Source organism: Filicampus tigris, chromosome 12 (genome assembly GCF_054856515.1).
Source record: "Filicampus tigris isolate MCC_2025a chromosome 12, RoL_Ftig_1.0, whole genome shotgun sequence".
Taxonomy (NCBI): domain Eukaryota; kingdom Metazoa; phylum Chordata; class Actinopteri; order Syngnathiformes; family Syngnathidae; genus Filicampus; species Filicampus tigris.
The window spans coordinates 13,958,079-13,979,518 of NC_141228.1; the positions used below are offsets into that span (position 1 = coordinate 13,958,079).

Here is a 21,440-nt window from a genome sequence, read left to right on the forward strand (position 1 = left end):
AAAAAAATAGTAATGGTCATTTTTTAAAGAGGTACAGTGTTTAATATTTGTTTTTTGTTTTTAAATTGTGGTTGTAGTAGTGCACTGTATGAGAGCTGTGGTAACCTTGGTAACTCAACAACAAAGCTAAGCTTTTTGTTGATGAACAGAATATTAATATATTTAGGATATTGAACACAATTTCTTTAATATCTCTATATGGTGCAGTCGTATCACAAGAAGTGTCCGGTACATATATCTTAAAATGTAAACCTATAAATAGACCAGCAAATAACAGATAAATTACTTTGTAGAACAACCAAACCATAGTATCATAACTCTCCTTTCAAACAACATTAAATATGTAGTATGACATAAATGTTATATGTTGTGCTTGGCGGTATATTGATTCATGTTCATAAATGGAACTTTTCTCATATAAATGTGTTTTTTTTATTTCCAGGTATGTGAACGTACAAGTCCAATGGCAAAACAAGCAGATTTTCATCCACACAAAGGCTTCACACGGAGCAGGTAAGGACGTGCATGTCTGAAGCAGTGCATTATGGGTTGAAATGTGATCTGTAATTGTTTTTTTTTTTAAGATTATACAAATATTTACATGAAACATTTTGGAAAGGTGGGTTATGCAAGTTCATGATTTTTGTTTTTGTTGCATCTTTTAATTTTTGATTTTATTCCAGTTTTTATTGTTCTTGAACAAATGCGCTGTATATAGCACACAATTGTAAAAAGGAGTTCCATCCCATCCATCCATGTTCTATATTCTGTTTGGGGTCGCAAGGAACTGTAACCTACAGCCATCCATAGTCACATTCACATCCTCACTGATTAAGAACTAAAACCACACTGCTTGGAAGTCAGACAAATGTGTCAACTACACCATCAGTGATTGTGAAAAGAAGTCAACTACTGTTAATAATAACAATAAAACATTGGTAAGGGAAATGGAATAAGTGGCGCGGAAAAGCCAAAGAAAAAGCAATAAGCAGGTACTCCTTTGATGCTCACTGTTTAATGCTACAGTGAGGTATGATTATGATTTAGAGGTGTTATTTCTGAGATTTTTTTTTTCCCAATTCAGAGACTGTTCTGAGACAGACACTTTAGAGGTCCCACTGTATGAAATATGTTTCAAGGTCATACTTTAAATGCGCTCCACTAACTTGCGTGATCAAAGTCTTTAAGATCTTCGTTCGTTGGGATATGAAGACACAAGGTGAATCCTTTTCAGTCGTTTAAGCATTTGAATCCCTTTAAGGAGACATAAGAAGTCTCTTAAGAGTAGGAGTGGTAAGAAGTATGGTCACATGCAGCATGCTCTTGTTTTTTTTTTTTTTTTTTTTTTTACATTATTGCATGTAGATTATTTAGTCTTGTAATATTAGTGGCATTAATTTATTAATTTTCAATAAAAGTATTTGATTAAATATAATGATTGTATGTATTTTTATTAATTGGTAACATTAAATAATTGTTTGACTGATTTATTTTAAATGACTACATAAAAATACTACCAAATGCATTCAAATTTTTTATTTGATTAAAAATGTTGATTTATTACAATTAAATTAATCATAAATAATAACAAAAGAGAAGTGATTCTTATTTTAGTATGAAAATTACACACCTTAACTTTTTCTATTTAAAAAAACAAACAAAAAAAAAAACGATAATATGCTCTTGTTGTTGTTTGGACTAGTGGGGCTGCATAGAATATATTATTGTCAAGACAATTTTTGACTTGACTCCCCTTTTAACCTTAACTACTAATAATGACTGACCATTTTAGAGTTCAGATGTGGCCCTTGAGCACAACATTTTTCCCACCTCGGTCTTAAAGGCAGATAGACAGACAGACACACACACAATCACACACACACACATTTCAGTATGCACCTCCATGCCTGTGCAGCTTTCACAACACTGAACTGTACAGATGCTACAAGATGCATCTGGAAAAATAAAGTATTTCCTTCCTTTTCTGGCACATCTCCCACCTCCTCTGTGTCACACTGTGAACATAACGGTTCCATATCAGGGACCCTCGGCCCATCTACTGCTATCTTGCAGCCTCTTGAGGCGGATGAAAGGTTGAAACCATAAGGAGAAAGGACAGGTGGCAAACGTACTCACACCCTGTCCTTAAGTACATATGCATCTATAAGATAAAACCTTGGTAAAACAAGAATTTTGTTTTCAACTCCCATACCTAAGAAAAGGTTTTAAAAAGTACAGACTCTAAAATGTACATGAGTACAGAAGTAAAGAAGTAAAAAAAAAAACAGAATAATTTACATATTTTATTAACTTTCATAGTGCTTTTTGTGGGGTGGTTGCATTAAAAGTAAGAAAGCCCCGGCTTTTATGCCAGGCAGACAAAATTATTCTATTGTGTTGCTAACGTTGTATTTGCTAACATTTGCTAACCCCCAATATAGCTAACGTGACTGAAAAACATGTTTTTTTTTCAGATTTGACAGAAATTCAATCAATCAATCAAGGCCTCAACTGTCATTAAAGCGGAAGTCAACCCAAACAGATTTTTTCAAGGATATGTTCCCAGCAGGACCACTAGTTGAAACACGGCATTCTGATTAATTTTGCATTTTTGGAATATAAATTAAGCAACAAAATGCACTTGTTTTTACCCATCTCTGGGGGAGGCCATTTTGTCTTCTGTCGACTGAAAATGATCAATCCTGACCTGTTTTCTGAATCTGGGCCGTGATTGGTTGTTGTGAGCAGTTGTGATGTCATTTTCAGTTGACAGAAATGACAAAATGGCCGCCCCCAGAGATGGCTAAAAACGAGTGGATTAACATTTATTCCACAAACGCAATATTTATCAGAATGCCTTGTTTCAACTAGTGGGCTTGCACGGAACATATTCTTGAAAAAAAATGTTTGCGTTGACTTCCGCTTTAAGTCTCTATTTTGGTTTTTGTTATGTTATGTTGTCATCTGTGAAAATATTAACAAGTCTATTTTTACAAAGCAAGGAGCAGAAAGTACAGAGATTTCGAGCAAAAATCTACTAAGCGACTGCTCAAAAGTCATAAAAAAATATTCAAGTACAGACTTCACGAACATCATGTGTACTGCATAACTTCCAACCACTGGGAGGAAGTGACTCCTCACAGCTTCGTAGCTTCTCCCTTTGCCTTTTCAACAACCCGTAAGATTAGCCTCGCTATGCTAACAGACGCAAGGGCGCCACTCGCATTGTGCGCGCTTCGGCAAAATAGGCGGCGGGATGGAGTAGGAGAGAGGTGAGGGAGAGGCTCATCATCAGGGGAGAAAGTGATTTGATTTCCCTCCAGGAGCTACATGATGTTGTGTGACGTCGGCCTAGTTCTAGATGAACCCCCTCCTCCTCCTCTCCTCAGGGGGAAACAGCCACGCGAAGATCAGAGGAGATTCCGCTGCCTGTGGCTATCCTCCTCCGTAGCGTCGGACCACGCAGCTACAGAGCGCGGAGAGGGCCGCTCGCTCGATAGCGCATCCTCCAAACGCTTCAGTCAATGCAAACGAGCAGCGTTTGAGAATCCGATAACGGGCCTCCATCCGGACGCCGAAACGCAGTCAAAGCGGATGTGACAGCACACGCGTGTTCACGTTTTGGCATACCGAAGACCTGTGGAACTGGACCCCGGGTGTGATGGGCCATTTTTCGTGTCTAATGTTCGTGTGTCATTTCACACAGCCAAGTGTGCTCTCGTAAATGGAAATATTTGAAATCTTTTCACGCCAACCAAATCTGCTCCACCATTTTTTTCACATTCGCTTACTTCCTCTCACAGTTACATGTACCTCTATCTCTCACACCTTCTTGCCTCCTATCCTTCATACCTGTGTACTTTGCTCCTGTCCTTGTGTGCTTATTTCATTGTATCCTTCTATGCTTGTATCCTATATCCTTGTACCCCTCTATATTTGTATCCTTATTTCCTTATAGTTTTGACTGTATGCACTTTTATTCTCATAGCCTTCTTTCCTTCAATCATTTACTATCCTTGTTTCCTTATACAGTGTTTGAATCGTATCCTTTCCCTCTGTCCTCTCTTTCCTTTCTCTGCTTCTGTCCTTCTACGTTTGCATCCTTCTTTCCTTGTACACTCTCCTTGTGTCCTTTTCCTCTCTCCTTCTATGCTTGTATCCATCTTTCCTTCTGTCTTTGCATCCTTGTATACTTCGGTCCTTGTCTGCTCCCTTGCTTGTTTTCTCCTTTCCTTCTATCGTATGCTTGTATCCGATCCTTGTGTCCTCCTTTCCTTCTATCCTTGTACGTGCTGTCCTTGTGTTCTTCCACACTTGTATCTTTCTACCTTGCTTTACTTGTATTGTATCCTAGCCTTCTAACCTTGTATCCTCTCCTTCTTTCCTTGGATGTTGCTTTCCTTCTCTACTTGTGTTGTACTATTCTTGTATCCTTCAATCCTCTCCCTCGACTCCTTCTGCCTTTCTATGCCAGTGTCTTACTATTCTTTCATCCTTCTGTTTGTATCTTTCTATCCTTGTATAAACCTTCCCTTGTATCCTTCCATCCTTGTGTCGCTGTCCTCTTGTGTACATCCTTGCATCCATTCATCCTTCCAACTTCTCACCCTCTCAACCCCCCCCCCCCTTCCCTTCTCAGCACGGCGGCAGTATTTGTAGGGCAACGTGACAGAACTCCTGTTGAGGTTCTCTTGGTGTTATTCTGCACATTATGTGACCTTTTAAAGGGGTTTTTGCTTAAAAATGCGCACATGGGCGTGTGCGGTGGTGACCATTGCACTCGGAGTCTCATGTGCGCTCGCTTACAGTACACTTGTCCGATTTAAATGCACAGCAAATCAAGCACTCCCTTATACGTTTAAACGCACTGGTTGTGAGTATTGTCACGGCGACCTAAATCTGCTTTTAACCGCCTGCAGAGATTTCTCACCGGTTTTTGTATGCACCACCCAGCTCACTGGGCTGTTCTTAAAAGTTGATTTAAATTACACCCTCTGCTTTATGCTTCTTGATAGGATATAAATCTCTTGAAATGAATGCACTTTGTGGGCGTGCGCACACAGTAGTGGCGGCGTATGTTAACATAAATTAAAGTCTGTTTGCTGCAGAGCCCATTGGAGGATGGATTTTATGATGCACAATATTCACAATTGACAGTCTTTTCCCTCTTGTGTCAACTGTAAACATTTTATAGAATTATAAATATAAAAACATATAGCAATATCTGTCCTTGTGCTTGGTGAAACAGTGAATCAATAAATCTCACAACATAACTAGTTGTACCTCAACTTAAGAGTGACTCGATGAGTTTTTCGAGATACAAAAATTATAAGCAAAAATTTAAGTTACTAGTGTTAGATGGTAGCACAAAACTTCACAACAAGCCACAGATAGTGGACAGTTCTTTAAAAAATGATCAAATGTTTTCTCCAAGCTGCTTAATGCTACTCTTAGTTGAGGTTTAAACATTAAAAAAAGAGAATTACATGATATGTATTTAACCAAACTATAGGTTTTCCTTACCAAAGTCATCTAGCTTAATGCTAACACATAATAGGGAACATCATAGACGGGCTAACGAAACTAGCATTAACATCCACGCTTTAAACATGCTAATGCTAGCACCAGATATAGGCAGAGCATTTGTCACAAATTGAAAGTTTTCATCGTGTTGGAGGACTCAAGTACGGGGAAGCAGGGGGCTAAAGCAGGATGATGCTAAAAAAAAGATTTATTTTATCCAAAAAACAAAAAGGCAAACAAGGGGGAATCAAAGTACCGCATTAACAAAGTCTAAATCAAAAGTATCCAAGTAACCAAAACACTCACTACTTCAAGACACATGACAGGAAAATCAACAGAAACAAGTTATCAGAAAAAGACTAAAAGAAACCATGGAACTAAATAAAAGCAAACTGACGAGACAACGATGAACACCTGGACATGACACGAGTGGCTGAAGGGTGCTAATTGATTGACACAAGGGACCGGGCTGACGAGAACAGGTGAAAACAAAACCTTAACGAGCATGAAGAAAAAAGGCACACAGGGAAAACATGACAAAACATAAAACCATGGGTCTTCAATCCTGTTCCTCGAGGGCCGGTGTCCCAACCTGTTTTCCATTTCTCCCTGCTGCCATACACCTGTATCGAATGACCATATAATCAGTAAGGTCTGCAGAAGCTGGATAATGACCCTGCTCATTTGAATCAGGTGTGGACTGCAGCAGGGAGAGATGGAAAACAGGCAGGACACCGGCCCTCGAGGAACAGGGTTGGAGACCCGTGCATAAAACAATACCATAATCGAATTAAAACAAGTCATCACAAATAATGAAAATATTCACCAATGCTGACAAACATGTATTTTATTATCCTCTGTGAAAAACGACTTAAACGACAGCTTAGTTACAACAGTCTTCAAATCTACATGTACCGTAGTATGTTTGTATTTACACTTCCACCCTTGTGGTCAAGGCATGCACACCAGGAGTAGCACAATGTCCCTGAATTAAAGCATGAAATCATGATGCACAAATTCCTCAACACTTTACAATCTATTTAATTATGTTCTTGTTTAAAAACACATTTGATTTTTTTTTTTTTGGGGTACTGTAATGATTGATGTTTTTTATAATTCACAATTCACAATTTACAATTACAATTCAGCCAAACAGCAAGACATTTAAAAAAATATATATATATATTTTATCTCGCAGCAAGATGGAGTAGTGATCTAACGTGTACAAAAAAAAAGAAAAAGAAATAAGTTACTTTATTGTGATGGCGCGGTGCAGCAGGATGATGGATGGATGGTGAGGGGTGCGCAGGAGGGGAGGCACAGGCGTGCGCTGAAAGGCAGCAGGCTGGAGATTGAATGGGAGCGGGAGCCAAAAGGAGGGAGGGGCGGGTGGCGTTAGTGGCGGGCGGACGCACTTTGGGGGTGTTTGGAGGAGGGAGGGGGGCACTGGGGTCCCCTCTATTGGTTCAATGCAACGGCCAGAGCAGCTGTGAAAAGAGGTCTCCCCTTTTTCCCACGCCCGGCGAGATGCACGAACGCCGCTTCAGCCTGCCAGGGTCAAGTCACATGGCTAATATATACACGGAGGCCTCGCACTACACACACACACACACACACACACACGCACACGTTTATTGTGTGTATGCACACAGGCACATTAATAAATGAGCATTAACAGACACAAAGATTTCTAGCTGGTTGATCGGGCAAAAAGAAACAATATTACTTGTGCTCAACGCACCTACAGTGTATATACAGTACTGTGTTTAATTTCGTGGCCTTTCGTGGTCTATTTTCTTGTTTAATTTCATTATATCCATGTAATAATCAGTTGCCTTGGCTGAACAATTAGTCAAATTCAAATCGACAAAGAAATGTAGTAGTAAGCAATTTTCAAATCACAAAAGCTGCAATTTGGAAAAAAAAATAACTGCTTCATTTTTGCCAGGTTATTATTTCTGTACATGTGTGTTTTATTTATTTATTTGGAAGTGCAATCCACGTTTACATATCATTGTTTCGTGAAACATGAAAAGTTGGTTTGAAAAGGCCATTATTGTTGTAATCTTATTTATGACTTAGTGACACACTATACTTGTTTACACCACACTTGTATGAAGACGTCGTAGTGAACTCTGAAAAGACCACAAGTCAAAGTCTTTAGCAAGTTAACAACTCTCATTGAAATAGATCAAATAAACTGTCTTTCATATTGATTCATAGGTTATTTGTGTTTATTTTAGCGCAAGCCTAATCTATAAAACCGAAACATATACTGTATGTATGCTAAATATGATATTGTTTCTTACAATTTAATTTATTGCTCAGGTTTGTTAAAGAATAAATGGGAAGAGGACTTTGAAAGAGTAATCGGCTATTAAATCGCAATCACAATATTGAGGGGAAAAAAAAAAATCACAGTTATATTATTTTTCTAAATCATTCAGCCCCAGTTTTTTTATTAATATTTTGCCCGGAAATTCAACATTACTCATATAAGCATGTGTCGTTAATTTCAAAAGTTACATAAATACATTTCAAATATTTACATTGGATGACTTATAGTAGTCAATGTGGCCCTAGCAGACAAAGAGATGTTCTAAATTGATGCACCATACTCGATGTTGCACTTCACCAATAATCATATTCCCAAAAAAGAGCCATGGGAAGGTGTGTGTGTGTGTGGGGGGGATCTAAAGGCTTTGTCCTGACCAGGGCCCCACCACCACCCAGTGCCAGATGCCCTGCTGCATTGTGTGTGTGCCCCCCGCCAACCCCCCCACAACCCACCAACCTCTCTGTCTCTTTCCACCATGATGTCACCCTCCTTGTCTGCCTGTCAGCGCCTCCACGAGAACTTGAGTGTGGGAAGGCAAAGGGGATGGGGGGACGGGGAGGGGGGGGGGCGTCAGGGGGGCCGAGTGGTTGACGTCGGGATGAGTCTGGCCCGAGAGGTCAACGCATGGACTTGAACAACAAGCCGGGCTGCGGCGACTCGCCTAGCAACTGGAATGTAGATGGACGCGGTGCACTGATAAGAGTCTGGACAAACTCCTCCGTCGGTCACAAAAGATGTAAAAAATTGGAGGGAAGAAAAAAGGGAGGGAGAGGCTGTCTAAAACCATCTGTTTACACGTCTTTATTTCACAAATGTACACTGATGTTAGGGTAGACTTAAGGTCTAAAGGCACTTGGAAATCTTTAAATAACAGAGTAGTTCTCTTAGGCTTGCTCTGGAGGGAAAATTAGCATCCAAGCAAGCAACCAAGCAAGCAACCAAGCAAGCAACCAAGCAAGCAAGCAACCAACCAACCAACCAACCAACCAACCAACCAACCATAACATTACATTCCAAGCAAAATGTACTTTAACTGTTCTACAAGTGTAAAAGGAAGACAAAAAAACCCAGAAGTGACATTAACTGTCAAAAGTTAATTGTTAAGTCGAAAACTGATAAACTGTCATTATTAGCTGTCATATAATTGTACGTAAGTAGCTAGACAACGAAAACCTTTAACATACCCAACCTTTGATGATAAGTGAACTGAGAAGTAATGCTTTGTCCACTTGTATTGGGGACTTCAGTAACGGCAAACGACAAATTCAGTACGATGACTTTCTGTGAGGGTCTTTAGTCTCGGGTTATGATTCTCGCTTTGGGTTTGAGTGGTCCCGGATGAGCCCTGAGGTTTTTGAATGGTTCGAGTACTGGACTTTGCTGAGGGATCGGTTAGAGGCATGATATGAATTATGAAAAAGCAAAATTACAACATATGTTCGCACGATTTTTGTTTGTCCTGATAGTTTCCCCATATAAAATCCGTTGTTTATAATCTGGCATATATTACCGGTAGTTCCATCCTATCTGCCAAATTTTTAGGAGTTGACCAAGTTGATCCAAGGGTGTGATTCTCGCTTTGGGTGTGAGAACTTTTGAGTTCAAATCGCAGATGAGCCCAGAAGTTTTTAGGTAGTGCAGTAGTCAACTTTGTACATAGAATTGAAAATAATTGTGGTTCAGCAAACCCCCCTTGGAGGAAAACAAATGTTGGTGGGATTGCTTAAAGCACAGGCGTCAAACTCCGGTCCACGAGGGCCACTATCCTGCATGTTTTCGATGTTTCCCTCCTCCACCGCCCCATAACCATCTTGATCATTTGAATCAGGTGCGTTAAAGGAGGGAAACATGTAAAACATGCGTAATAGTGACACTCGAGGACCGGAGTTTGACACCTGTGCTTAAAGTGTGCAAGGCATTCTCAATACATGTCAGATATGTGTAAAATTGTTTTTTTCATTTTTTTTTTAGTATAAACCTAAGTAGGCATGGGTTTGACGGTATACCGTGGTTTAAAAAAGTCAAGGTTTCAATTACCTCTAAAAATGTCATTCACCGATAATGACCTTTTGTCTTTGAAAGGACCTGTAGCCGCAATGTGATTGGCTGCTTGCAAAGGTCACTTAACAAGCTTTGCTCACGAAGTTGTTCACAAAGTGGTGAACCTTGCCCTTTCCGTGCTTGTGAACCACTTTAAATTTTGGGGGGGTGTTCTTCTTTATCCTGATATCACCTGTTTCCAATTACTCTTTTCACCTGTGGAATGTTCCAAACAGGTGTTTATTTTAGCATTACTCAATGTTTTTTTGCCACCTATCCCATCTTTTTTGGAACGTGTCTTTGCATACTGTTTTTACACAACATCCCAACTTCATTGGAATTTGGCTTTGTAAAATATAGAAAACCAAAATAAAATGCCATCAAATGTACAGTCTCTGTTAATCAAATAAATAAAATGCAATAAATAATGTAGAAATGTAATTCTTTTTAATTCAGTAAATAAACCATGTGAAATGTCATTCGTTTTCTTTCGCTGTCACCTTTGCATCTTTGCTTTCTTCTTTCGCCCCCTCTCCTCACGTGCCTCGCTGTCCTGTCGTGTGAAGAAGAGGCAATTGTGTAGCAGTGGACGATGACTCACAAACAACACAATTAACCGCCAGAAGCCGCATTGTGACAATTAGGGCGCACAAAGGCAGGGGAAGGTGTGGCTTTGTCGCACAATGATGTGTGGCTTTGCCTTCACGAGTGCAAAGCAGGCCTTTGCAAAGTCGAGTGCTCGCAGAGACAATGGCGGACAGGATGCACAACACGTGTTCGGGCCTTTTTTACGAACAGGAGACAACGGCGAGTGCGCTCTCTATTAAATGTGCCTCTCTCTTTGTGCGCAAATGAGCAAGCTCTAAGTTAACAGGACCTGAGGCTTTGTGTTGGATTTGAGTGAACTTCAGTTTGTGGCCGTGCTGTCCATCTTTTAGTCACGCTAATAAGAACGGAGCACTTGAGAGATAGCGCCGACCCCGGCCAAAGCCAAATTGGGAACAGTTGTTGAGCAAAATATGTACCGTACTAGCTCCACGACTTTGTGCTTTAACCCATCAAAATGGAATGAGTACATTCGTGACTGAGTATGTATTCAAATAATTTTTATAGTTTATTACTGTAAAATAAAATAAAATACTGCAATAAAAAGAACCTGATACAATAAGATCCAAAAAATAATACTCCATAAAATAAATTACTGCGGGAAAAAAAATGATGCAATAAAATAAAATGAAAGACAAATTAAAATAGAATATGCATTAAAATTAAATAATAAAATAAAACACTGCAGTACAATAAAATACTGAATCAGAGCATAAAAATACTGCATTAAAATCAAATCAAATACTGCAATGAAATAAAAACAAATAAAATGCAATAAAATGAAATTATATCCTCGCAATTTTGCTCGGCTGATTTAACAAGATCTTATTTCAGCGTGTTTTTCCTTGACACATGCCCCAACCATACAGGCAGTTAAATAGATTTTGTGAAATCTTTTTATGTAATTCATTTATGTTGAGAATAAAGAAGAGCACATATTTCTGTTTTTCCATTTCTACCTGAAAGTGTTTTTTTCCCTTCTTCCAGATTAGAAGAGGAATCACAACATATATGTAGATATGTGTTTTTTTGTTTTTTTGGGTGTCATACATTAAGGTGTGCTGAATCTACAGGTATTTATTTCCTGTTGTTGCGATTCATCGTTATCTTATCTAAAGGTCCTAGCATGCATGAGCACAAATGTATGGCTTGTGTTGTCGCTGTCCAAAAGTATTTTTTTTTTAACATATCAAAAGAATTAAAAAAGAAAACACGTGTCAAAAATAAACAAAATATAATAACATAAAATATGTTTTTTTAAAATGTTTTGCGGATAAAAATAAAGTCTGAATATTTGTAGATACATACATACTAACATGAATTTGAAAAATTGACTATTTATTTGTTTTTTTATCTGTCTTGATTTCCCTGAACTTGAACATGTTACTTTTGTTACTTTATGCTACTTGCGGCTTGTCAGCCACAAAGTGTGTATGTGTGTGCGTGTGTATGTGTCATCTTCCTCTGTGAGCAGCCTGAGGGGACTTCTTTCATGCAGTCAGATGGCAACCAGGCAACCCCCTCTTGCCTTTTTTATTTATTTTTTTAAATAAGACTTCTTTAACCTTGATAAATGAAGTTATAGGGCGGGAGGGAGGAAAGTTGCATGGAGGTAAAATGGAGAGGGAGTGGGAGAGCAAGTGGGAGAGCGTCACTGACTCCCCCCTACTGGCTTGCTCTCAGGATCAATAACAATCGGGGAGCTGCTGAGCACTCCTATCTGGCAAGGGGATAGCGAGAGGGGGAGGACCTGAGGGGGAGGTAAAGCAAGAGCCTCACCGGTGCCCACTTGTCACATTATTTCCACAAAAGTATTCAACCCAGGATGGATAATTATTCCCAAACTTCCTGCCAGGAGCAAATTTAGGATGTGAAATTTGGGGGTATTCAGCAGCTCTTAAGGCACTCTTGTTGAAGCTCAAGGATGACGTCATAGAAATGCGGATGTCGTTGTGTTACGTCTTAGACACCACGGGTGTGCGGCAACAGAGCTAACGCAATAACCCACTCATCAAAGTCATTATAAAAACGTAGGCGGTGAGTTTCGGACATGGGCCCTTTCGTGGGTTTCTACAGTAAGTCACCTAATAAACGTCTTAATAGCACTGTCATGTCATAAAATAATGTTAAAAATGCTACTTTAAGGGCAGGTCAACCTAAAAATGTCTTTACAAAAATATTTTCTATGGACCTCCACTAGTCAAAACACGGCATTCTAATTAAAATTGCATTTGTGAAATATGAGTTAAACAGCAAAATCCACCCGTTTTAGCCGTCTCAGGGGGCGGCCATTTTGTCACTTCTGTCAACAGAAACTGACATCGAAGTTGCTCAGGGCTCGGGTAACAACCAATCACGGCTCACCTGTTTTCTGAAGCTGAGCTATGATTGAGCCTTGAGCAACTTTGATGTCATTTTCAAGTGACAGCAAGTGACAAAAGTTGCCGCCCCTGGCATGGACAAACACGGGTGGATTTTACTTCTTAACCCATATTCCACAAACGCAATATAAATCAGAATACCGTGTTTTGACTAGTGGAGACGCATAGAACATTTTATTGTGAAGAAAATGTTTGGGTTGACTTCGTCTTTACAGTTTGAGTGGAATTTGTGCTTCGGATCGTGTTTAGGCCATCAGAGTGGGCCCTGACTTTAATCCACAGTGAAAACGATAGACGGCTACATCACATGGCCTTCCATCGTGTGACGTCATCGCTCATTTGTGACGCAAGAGCAATTGACAATTGGAATTGGCAAGCAAGCAAACAAACTATTCCTATGAATCAAATTACTTGGAACTGGTTCTCAAAAAGGACCAGTTTTCAATTCCCATCCCTACTTGACTGACTGTTGACCAGTGCAGAGTGTAGCGGTCCTTCTCGCCCAAAGTCAGATAGGCTTCAGCTCACCATTGAGACAAATGTGGGAAAACTCTAGAAACTTGATGGATGAATAACGACTTGTATGTACGTTCCTAAAAGGGGATCTTGATCTGTCCATCCTCTGCCCTCTCGCCTGCCTGCTCGGACACTGTCCTTTCACTAGTAATACAAACGCACGCATCTCTCGTACAAATGGGATTTGGTGTGTTGAATCCACAGCGCTGCCAAATCCCTGTGAAGTGTTGCAGAAGCATGTCGATTATAGCGCTAACTGTCCCCTAAATATCCCCCGTTGAAGTCCAGTCTAATGGGATTATCTGATGCATTCTGTCATTGGATTGATATAGTTTTGCAGCGTATTATTAAGGACCTGGAGGGAGTTTTGTACTGAGGGACACCTGAGAGTCTGATCTCACTGACTAATCCTTCCTCAGCGTCCCATGCGTCCGTTTCTCATCCTGTCGCTACTTTCGACTGCCCTTAATTGGGTTTGGCATCAGTTGACTGCCTCGATCACTGTTCGGGAGACCCCCTGGTGAAGCTCATGCCTGAAATGTTGTGGTAGTGGAATTGCAATGGCGAATTTGGCTCATGCACTGTTTGTTCTCAAAAAGGCATTTTGAATGGTAGGCGTGAGTAAAGGTAAGAATACGAGAGACAAATTGCATGAATGAAGACCAGGTGTTTCAATGGATGATATTATATTTCACACTAAATTTAAAGCGGAAGTCAACCCAAACATATTTTTTGGAAGAATATGTTCTATGCAAGCCCACTAGTTGAAACAAGGCATTCTGATAAATATTGCGTTTGTGGAATAAGAGTGAATCCACTCGTTTTTAGCCATCTCTGGGGCGGCCATTTTGTCACGTCAGCCTACTGAAAATGACTTCACAACTACCCAGGGCTCAGGTAACGACCAATCACGGCTCAGCTTTAGAAAACAGGCGAGCTGTGATTGGTCGTTACCTGAGCCCTGGGTAGTTGTGATGTCATTTTCAGTCGACAGAAGTGACAAAATGGCCGCCCCCCCGAGATGGCTAAAAATGGGTGGATTTTGCTGCTTAACTCATATTCCACAAACGCACTATTAATCAGAATGCCGTGTTTCAACTAGTGGGCCTGCTGCGAACATATTTTTGAAAAAAATATGTTCGGGTTGATTTCCCAAAGTTTTTCCGGATTTGAATGTTCAGTTAGCACTTTAGACTTGAAAGGATGTTTCTGAAGTGTGTGCGTCCGTGTTTAAGTTCCAGAGCGCCATTTCTTCTGTCCAGTCAACTTTTTACTGCAACCCATTGTTAGAGGCGCCTCAATTCTTCAACTGTTACAGGGAATCCCTTTCAACTACATTCATCAGCAATGTATTCATGTGGCTTGTTGGTCTAGGGGTATGATTCTCGCTTCGGGTGCGAGAGGTCCCGGGTTCAAATCCCGGACAAGCCCTTTAATTGCAGGGACGGAGTCATAGGCTCATGAATTAAAAATTAATATATAGAGCGAATAGATGTAATTGCGCTATAGTAATTTGGATCTCTTACATTTGTACCTACATCTTACTTAACAGTCGTTGCAAATTCCAAATAAAACATTAGATCCCACTGTAGTATGTTGAATCCTTTGTACTGCCTTCTCTATTTTTGTCTTTTCTTAAGCGATATGATTCATTGGTCTAGAAATTAGTGCTTTAGCGGTGCTGGTTCCTGGGTTCAACTCCCTGAGGTTTGGAGACACTGTTTACTTGGCGGAGCTCATGGTTAGATTGCTGATGTGATCACAATGTTCTTTGCATCCATGTTTATGTTCCGGTGATTAACGCAACCTTTTTGTTCTGTCCAGTCTGCCGGACTTTAGTGATATTTAGTTTCAAGGTTTAAGTATGACACAAATGAGACTCATTTTCTGGAGATTGCCGTAGTGGACTTGGCTTATGGCGAGATTCGAGGCTTAAGATTGTGATGAATTCACCAACAATGTCACACCACATGTTTATTTGTGTTTGGAAACTCTCATTTCAATCCCTCACAATGTCCACTTTTTATGTTCTGAGACTGTTCTGGCCAATGCTCAATTTGATGGAACATGTCAGGGTCACTATATATACTGATGCAAGGTTTCTTAAAGCCCTGAAATTGGAGTGGGTCAGCAGTAGTAGACTTGGCTCAGACGTACAGTACATTCAAGGCTTGGTATGGATCATGAAAAAACATTTTAGCCCAATCATGCTTTTTCAAACTTTTGAACAAATTCTGAATTGAATCTGAAAGGTTCATTTAGATTCTACATAGCACCTTCACTACAATTATAAATCAAGCGCAATTATTGTTTTTTGGTCCTATGGGTAGAAGTCTCATTTTGAGTGCAAGAATGCATTAAAATCACAGAGCAGTCCTCGTTTAAGGGGACTGCAGTAGTAGATCGACATAGATTGAGTTGAGACTAAAATTAAATAATGCAGTGAACTTTGTGTACAAAGTCCTCCAAAATTCTCAGGAGAACAAGCTACGAATGGTCTGTTTTGCAATAGCATTTGGCAATTTCGCGTCTGGTATATGGCCCTGATGTGTTTTCAAGTCGCCCACAATATATGCAACTCTCCTACAAATGACAGCATCTCACTTTTTGTCCCAAATCCTACTGAATTCTCATGAGAACAGGTTTCCAAGATGTGCAAGTCCAATGCCAAGGGGCAGCACCAAAAGGCCCGCTGACCCCGTTTCCCTCCTTGTCCTCTCAGCTTCAACATTGACAAACACACAAACTCTCCCATTTGCCTTTCACTCCTCAAAGCTTCCTCCATGCATCCTTCCATCCATCCATCCATCCTTCCATCCATCCTGCCGCACGGCCACAATGCCTCGGCTGTGTCCCGCGGCGGTCACAAAGCAGCCCTGAACTAACAATATCACCAAGGCCTGCCTGGAAGCCGCTCAGGTCCATTGTGCTCGGTCAGAGGGGAGTTAACACCCATGTCTGAGTCCAATGAATAGCATTATTGTGTCTGAGACACGCAGCGCACCCCCTTGTCCCACATCCGTGCCCCCTCGAATCCCGCCACCAACCCCCCCCCCCCCCCATTCTTGGATTTAGCCTCTCGCGCTCGGCCACTCTTGCAACTTCTACCCCGAACTTTCCCTTCTGTGCTCCAGTGGAAGCTTGTTCTGGTTTTTGTTTTGTTTGAAAATGGTGAATTTTGGAAGACATTTTGTTGCTGTGGTGTGGTGAGGTAGAGAGAGGGTTGAATTTGGCATTGGCTCTTTGCCACACAATGGAAGTATGAACCCTTTAAGAACCCCCCCACCCCTCACACACACACACACACACCACTTCCAAACTGCTATTATCATAAGAAGAGAGTTTGCTGGAGACATTTGAATGATTCGAGATGACACAAAAGCTGCGATGTGATTCTTTGACAACGTTTCTTCGGAGCGGCACTGGTGCAGCCCAAATATTTCCATTCCTTCACACGCTCTTTGGCGTCCACACAATCTACTTCTTACCTCAGAATTTGTTCTTTTCAAACTTTGGCAATTTTGGGGATGCTTTCTTGTACGTCCAATGGAAAAAGATATGTCGCCATGAAGCTTTTAGTGGGAAGAGACAAATTGTTTTCACTGAGACATTCCACCTTCAAAAATCTTCTCTGATACCCGCATTGTACAGAATTTTTTTTCATCTTGTATCAAGAATCTGCCGTTTGATGAGGCCCAACCTGAAATAACGACATGTATTCATAATTAGGAGAAGAGGAAGAAAGGTCTGCGATTAGCCTACAAAAAAATGTGGTCCACCTATATACACAGGACAAGACAAGACAAACGCTTCAAAATGAAGAGAATTGAATATATGAATTCAATTTTATAGTACAAATATCAGCAATTGGGTTGTAAATGTGGGTCAGTGTTTCAAATTGTGTTTAGGCCAATAGTGAAAGGCATTGCCTGGCTCACCACTGGTATCTAAAAACCAACAGTGTGTTAAGTGTCAGACCTCCAATCCGGCGGTCTTTGCTCTTCGAGGTGAGCAGGTTCATGCTGCCCGCCGGGAGACGATGCCAGAATATTCACCCCTGAACTCTCGCTCAACTCCAGCAAAACTTACGATTAACCATTTTTTTTTTCCTGTGTTTGTGTGCTGCAGAGAGATGAGGCAGAAGATGAAAAAGAAGAAGAGGAGGATCGGGAGTGTGGGTGGAAGGAGGGATGGATGGAAGACTTTGCAGGAAGCGGCTGAACCCGGAGCAGGTGAACACAGCTGCGGATCTCCGTGACGGGCCTCGCTAGCTGCCTTCCTCGCGCGGGCCCCCCGGCGGTTGCGTTCAGGGGTCCCGGCGAGCCGACAGGGGCCAGGCAGAGTGGGCAGGCGAGGGCGGGCCCGAGCCAGGAGAGATGCAGGTGAGGCGGGCGAGCCGAGGCGCCCGTCGCCGGCGGCGAGGAGCCTCCGCGCTGTCAAATCAATACAGAGGCTAGCAGAGGTTGGCCAGAAGCGCCTGCGGGCCCCTTGGAGCCCTGGGACCCACCGCCAGTTCCCACCTCCATCTTTTTTTTTCCAACTTCCTCCAACAGTCCTGGGCCAGAGCCCTCACCCTTGCACCCGCCCCACACATGGATGTTTCGGTGTGGGATCGGCCGCAGGGAGTTTTTGCCGCTCGATAAACATTTTGCCACTGAGAGGCGGGGACGCAAGGGCGGAAAAAGAAGAAGCCAATATGTGGGAAAAAGCAAGAGTTTCTTCTTGATTCCGGTAGGATTCACAGAGGTGGGGGGAGGAGGATGAACAGGACGCTCCATCCAAGCCCAATATACCTTCATCTCACGGGCTCGGATGAAAGGACAACTTCTTCTCCAATCTGCTGGATTTTTTTTATTGCTTTATATTTCCTGAGCCGCACTAAGAGCGGCCGCCTTCAGAGGATATGGAAGTGCAGTATTGATCTAGAAGGTGGAGCGGAGGAAAAGATGAGGGCTTTCACGGCTTCCTCACCGTGTGGAAGCAGAAGTCCACTACTCATTGCTAATGAATGGACGCTAATGAGTCTACTTTTTCCTCCCCCGTGTAATAAGACTCACACTTCTTTTCTTTTTTTTTCTTTTTACCTGTAACAAATCCAAATGTGAAAACAAGCTGTGAGATGGGACTTAACACATCTGTCCTGAAAAGCTCAACAAAGAGAGTTCCTACTTTTTGGTGAGTACCTTAACCTTAAAATCACACATTGGTTGTTTAGGCTTCAATCTCGATTGCCTGATAATGAATCGATTCTTTCAAGGATGCTTCCGTTTAATATGGGGGATAGGGAGGCTGTCACAATTCTTTAAAAAATCTTAAATAATGAGTGAAAAAGTACTACCCCTCTCAATGATTTCAATGAAATGTAAATTATACTGGTTTCAATCTAGATCTGATCCTGAGTTTTGTCTTCATCTATTGAGAGCCGAGATCACTGGTGTCCAAAGTCCAGCCCCTGGGCTATTTGCAGCTTGCTTCATGTTTTTGATTGGTCCGTTGTCTATTCGGATAAAAAATTAAAAACATGGTTCGTATCAGGTCGTATGAGAGAAAGTAAAATTAAAGATCACAATAAATTTTGAAATAAAATAAATAAAGTTGAATGTTACAAGATATCACACTTTTTATTTTGAATTATGCTTTAAAAATGTGAAAAAATATAACACTATTTTTTATTCGAAATGCATCACTAATTTTTGTTTTTATTTTGGATATCGTAACATATCGTGAGCCAAATTTGTCTAGGCAATTTTTAACTAATTGTCACAATAGCAAAAATTTTTTCAAAAATGACGAACGTTCTTGCTAAAAATGTAATATTTTCTTTGTCAGTGTAGAGTCAGACATTCAGGTACTCTGCAAATGTTTAATAGAGGCATCTGTTCTCTTCTTGTTTGATGAATTTTTCTGCTTTTTTACGTGTTTTCTAAAAATGTAAAAAAAAAAAAAAAAAGAAGAAATTATGCTATTATGCTAACGATATGTTGACCTACACTATACTGGATTGTTTCTTGGTTTGTTTTTTTTGTGCAAGTTTTACAAACACAGGGTGACATTGACCCCCCACCCAGTACCCCCCGCCCCTTGCATTTTTATGTATGTGGAAAAAAAAAATGTCGTCCCTGTCGTAGATTGTTGGATATTGGGTAGGTGACAAAAGCATGAACCTTGGCAGAGGTCTGCACTCAGACTGTCGTTACAGTTTGTTAAAGTCAAAATTGGCGTATGAATGCAACAGTAGCTCCTCTCATAGCAGCCCTGTGATTGCACCGTCGTTTTTGTTATTATTGCATGTACCAACTTATTAAAGCGCGACTGCCTCCAATCTCCTGGCACGCAGAGAGACTGGCGCCTGTTTTTTTTTTCTTTTCCTACTACCTCCGCCTGGCAACAGCGGCGGCGCTTACAAAATGGCCGATCGCTATCTGCCAGCTGTCTCGCTCGGCCAAGATGGCGCTCGGGCGGGCTCTTCGAGTGCCCGCTGTTTGCCGTCTGCGCTCTCATCGTTAACGGCTATGCAAATACGCCGTAATTGCATTTGCACGCGCTCCATCCACGTCATTCTTCCCTCTTTTTTCAGCTGTAAATAAAAGCGCTGAAATAAAAGCCGAATAAAAAAACTGCCCGGCTGCTGATTGAAGAAGCCGCGAGGGCAATTAGCGGGTGAATGTCGCCTGCGTGGCCAGCGTCTTTAGCATTTCAAGCTCACCTCATTATCTATGCAAATGCCCTTTTCTGCTTTTGGATCGGAGCCGTCCTCTCGCGCCCGCCAATTTTTTGGAGACGCCGCCGCCGTTGTTGCTGCATTGTGCCATATGTGACATCTGTGCCGGGCTTCATGCCTCCGCTGACAGGCGCACTGTAAAGGAAAGAAGCGTCCAATACATAATGACCTCATTAGCATGCTCGCCACTCCCTGCTATAGGGCCTAGTGCGCTGCTGTGCCGTGGGACCCGGCGGCGTACGCCCTTCTCACAGCACTCAGCATGCAACATTGTGTTAGCACCCACCCCTTCCCCAGCCACCCTCATACACACTCTCATACGCACACAATGCGGCGCTTTATTACGCCTTGTCAAAGCGCGGGGGGATCAGGGCTATCCGTGCACTAGCAGCGGGATGCAGGCTGCTGTGTCGCCGCTACAGTGCTGGTGTACCCCCTCGCTTGGGGCCTTTGTCTCTGTGTTTATGTTTGTGTGCGATTGGCCGTTTCATGGCGAGCCCCTCAGGTATTTGTGGTCGTTTTCACCTGTCAGGGCTAATTAGTAGAGGGACGCTCTCTATCTGCGCACCCCCTGGAAGTAGGCCATCATCCCCTCGGAAGACTCGCCGCCTGCCTGCTGCTTGTTAGGACAACACGCAGCAGTCTGTTACCGTGAGAAATCAGTAGGATTTTCTTTTCAAGTGGTACCTTGACTTAAGAGTGCCCCAAGCCGCGTGTTTTTCAAGTCGTGAGCCGTTGCTTGGACGTCTCTTTTTAGTAAATAAAAATAAAGGAGCACCCCAATCACCGATGCACCTTCAGCCGTTTGTTGAACGGACAGTCAAACACACACATACAAAATGAGAACACGCACAAGGAGCATGGATCAGAAGCTCACATTGAACTAACCCCAGGGTAAAAATGCCAACTTGACTGACTCCAGTTCCTGACGTCACTCACTTTGTGCCACAACCTTTAAAGGCACACATCAACACATGACTTTGACATAATTCCATTTGCATACATATTTTTTTCAAGAATATGTTCTATGCAAGCCCACTAGTTGAAACAAGGCATTCTGATAAATATTGCGTTTGTGGAATAAGAGTTAATCCGCTCGTTTTTAGCCATCTCTGGGGGCGGCCATTTTGTCACTTATATCAACTGAAAATGACATCAAAACTACCCAGGCTACTATCACGGCTCAGCTTTAGAAAACAGGCGAGCTGTGATTGGTCGTTCCCTGAACCCTGGGTAGTCATGTCATTTTCAGTCGACAGAAATGACAAAATGGCCGCCCCCTGAGATGGCTAAAAACGGGTGGATTATGCTGCTT

The 21,440-nt window shown here is 41.7% G+C and overlaps 1 long non-coding RNA gene and 1 other non-coding gene across 5 annotated transcripts in view; both read left to right on the top strand.

Annotated features, from left to right (window-relative positions):
* Nucleotides 1–21,440, top strand: part of LOC147138613 (uncharacterized) — a 56,198-nt gene that overhangs the window by 20,297 nt on the left and 14,461 nt on the right. For all 4 annotated transcript variants that reach the window (XR_015089018.1, XR_015089016.1, XR_015089017.1 and 1 more), the window contains 2 exons: nt 443–513; nt 17,533–18,579. This is a non-coding gene — a long non-coding RNA (uncharacterized LOC147138613). The remainder of the gene's footprint in view (nt 1–442; nt 514–17,532; nt 18,580–21,440) is intronic.
* On the top strand, nt 14,764–14,835 carry trnap-cgg (transfer RNA proline (anticodon CGG)). The gene has a single exon. It is a non-coding gene; the product is annotated as a tRNA-Pro (tRNA).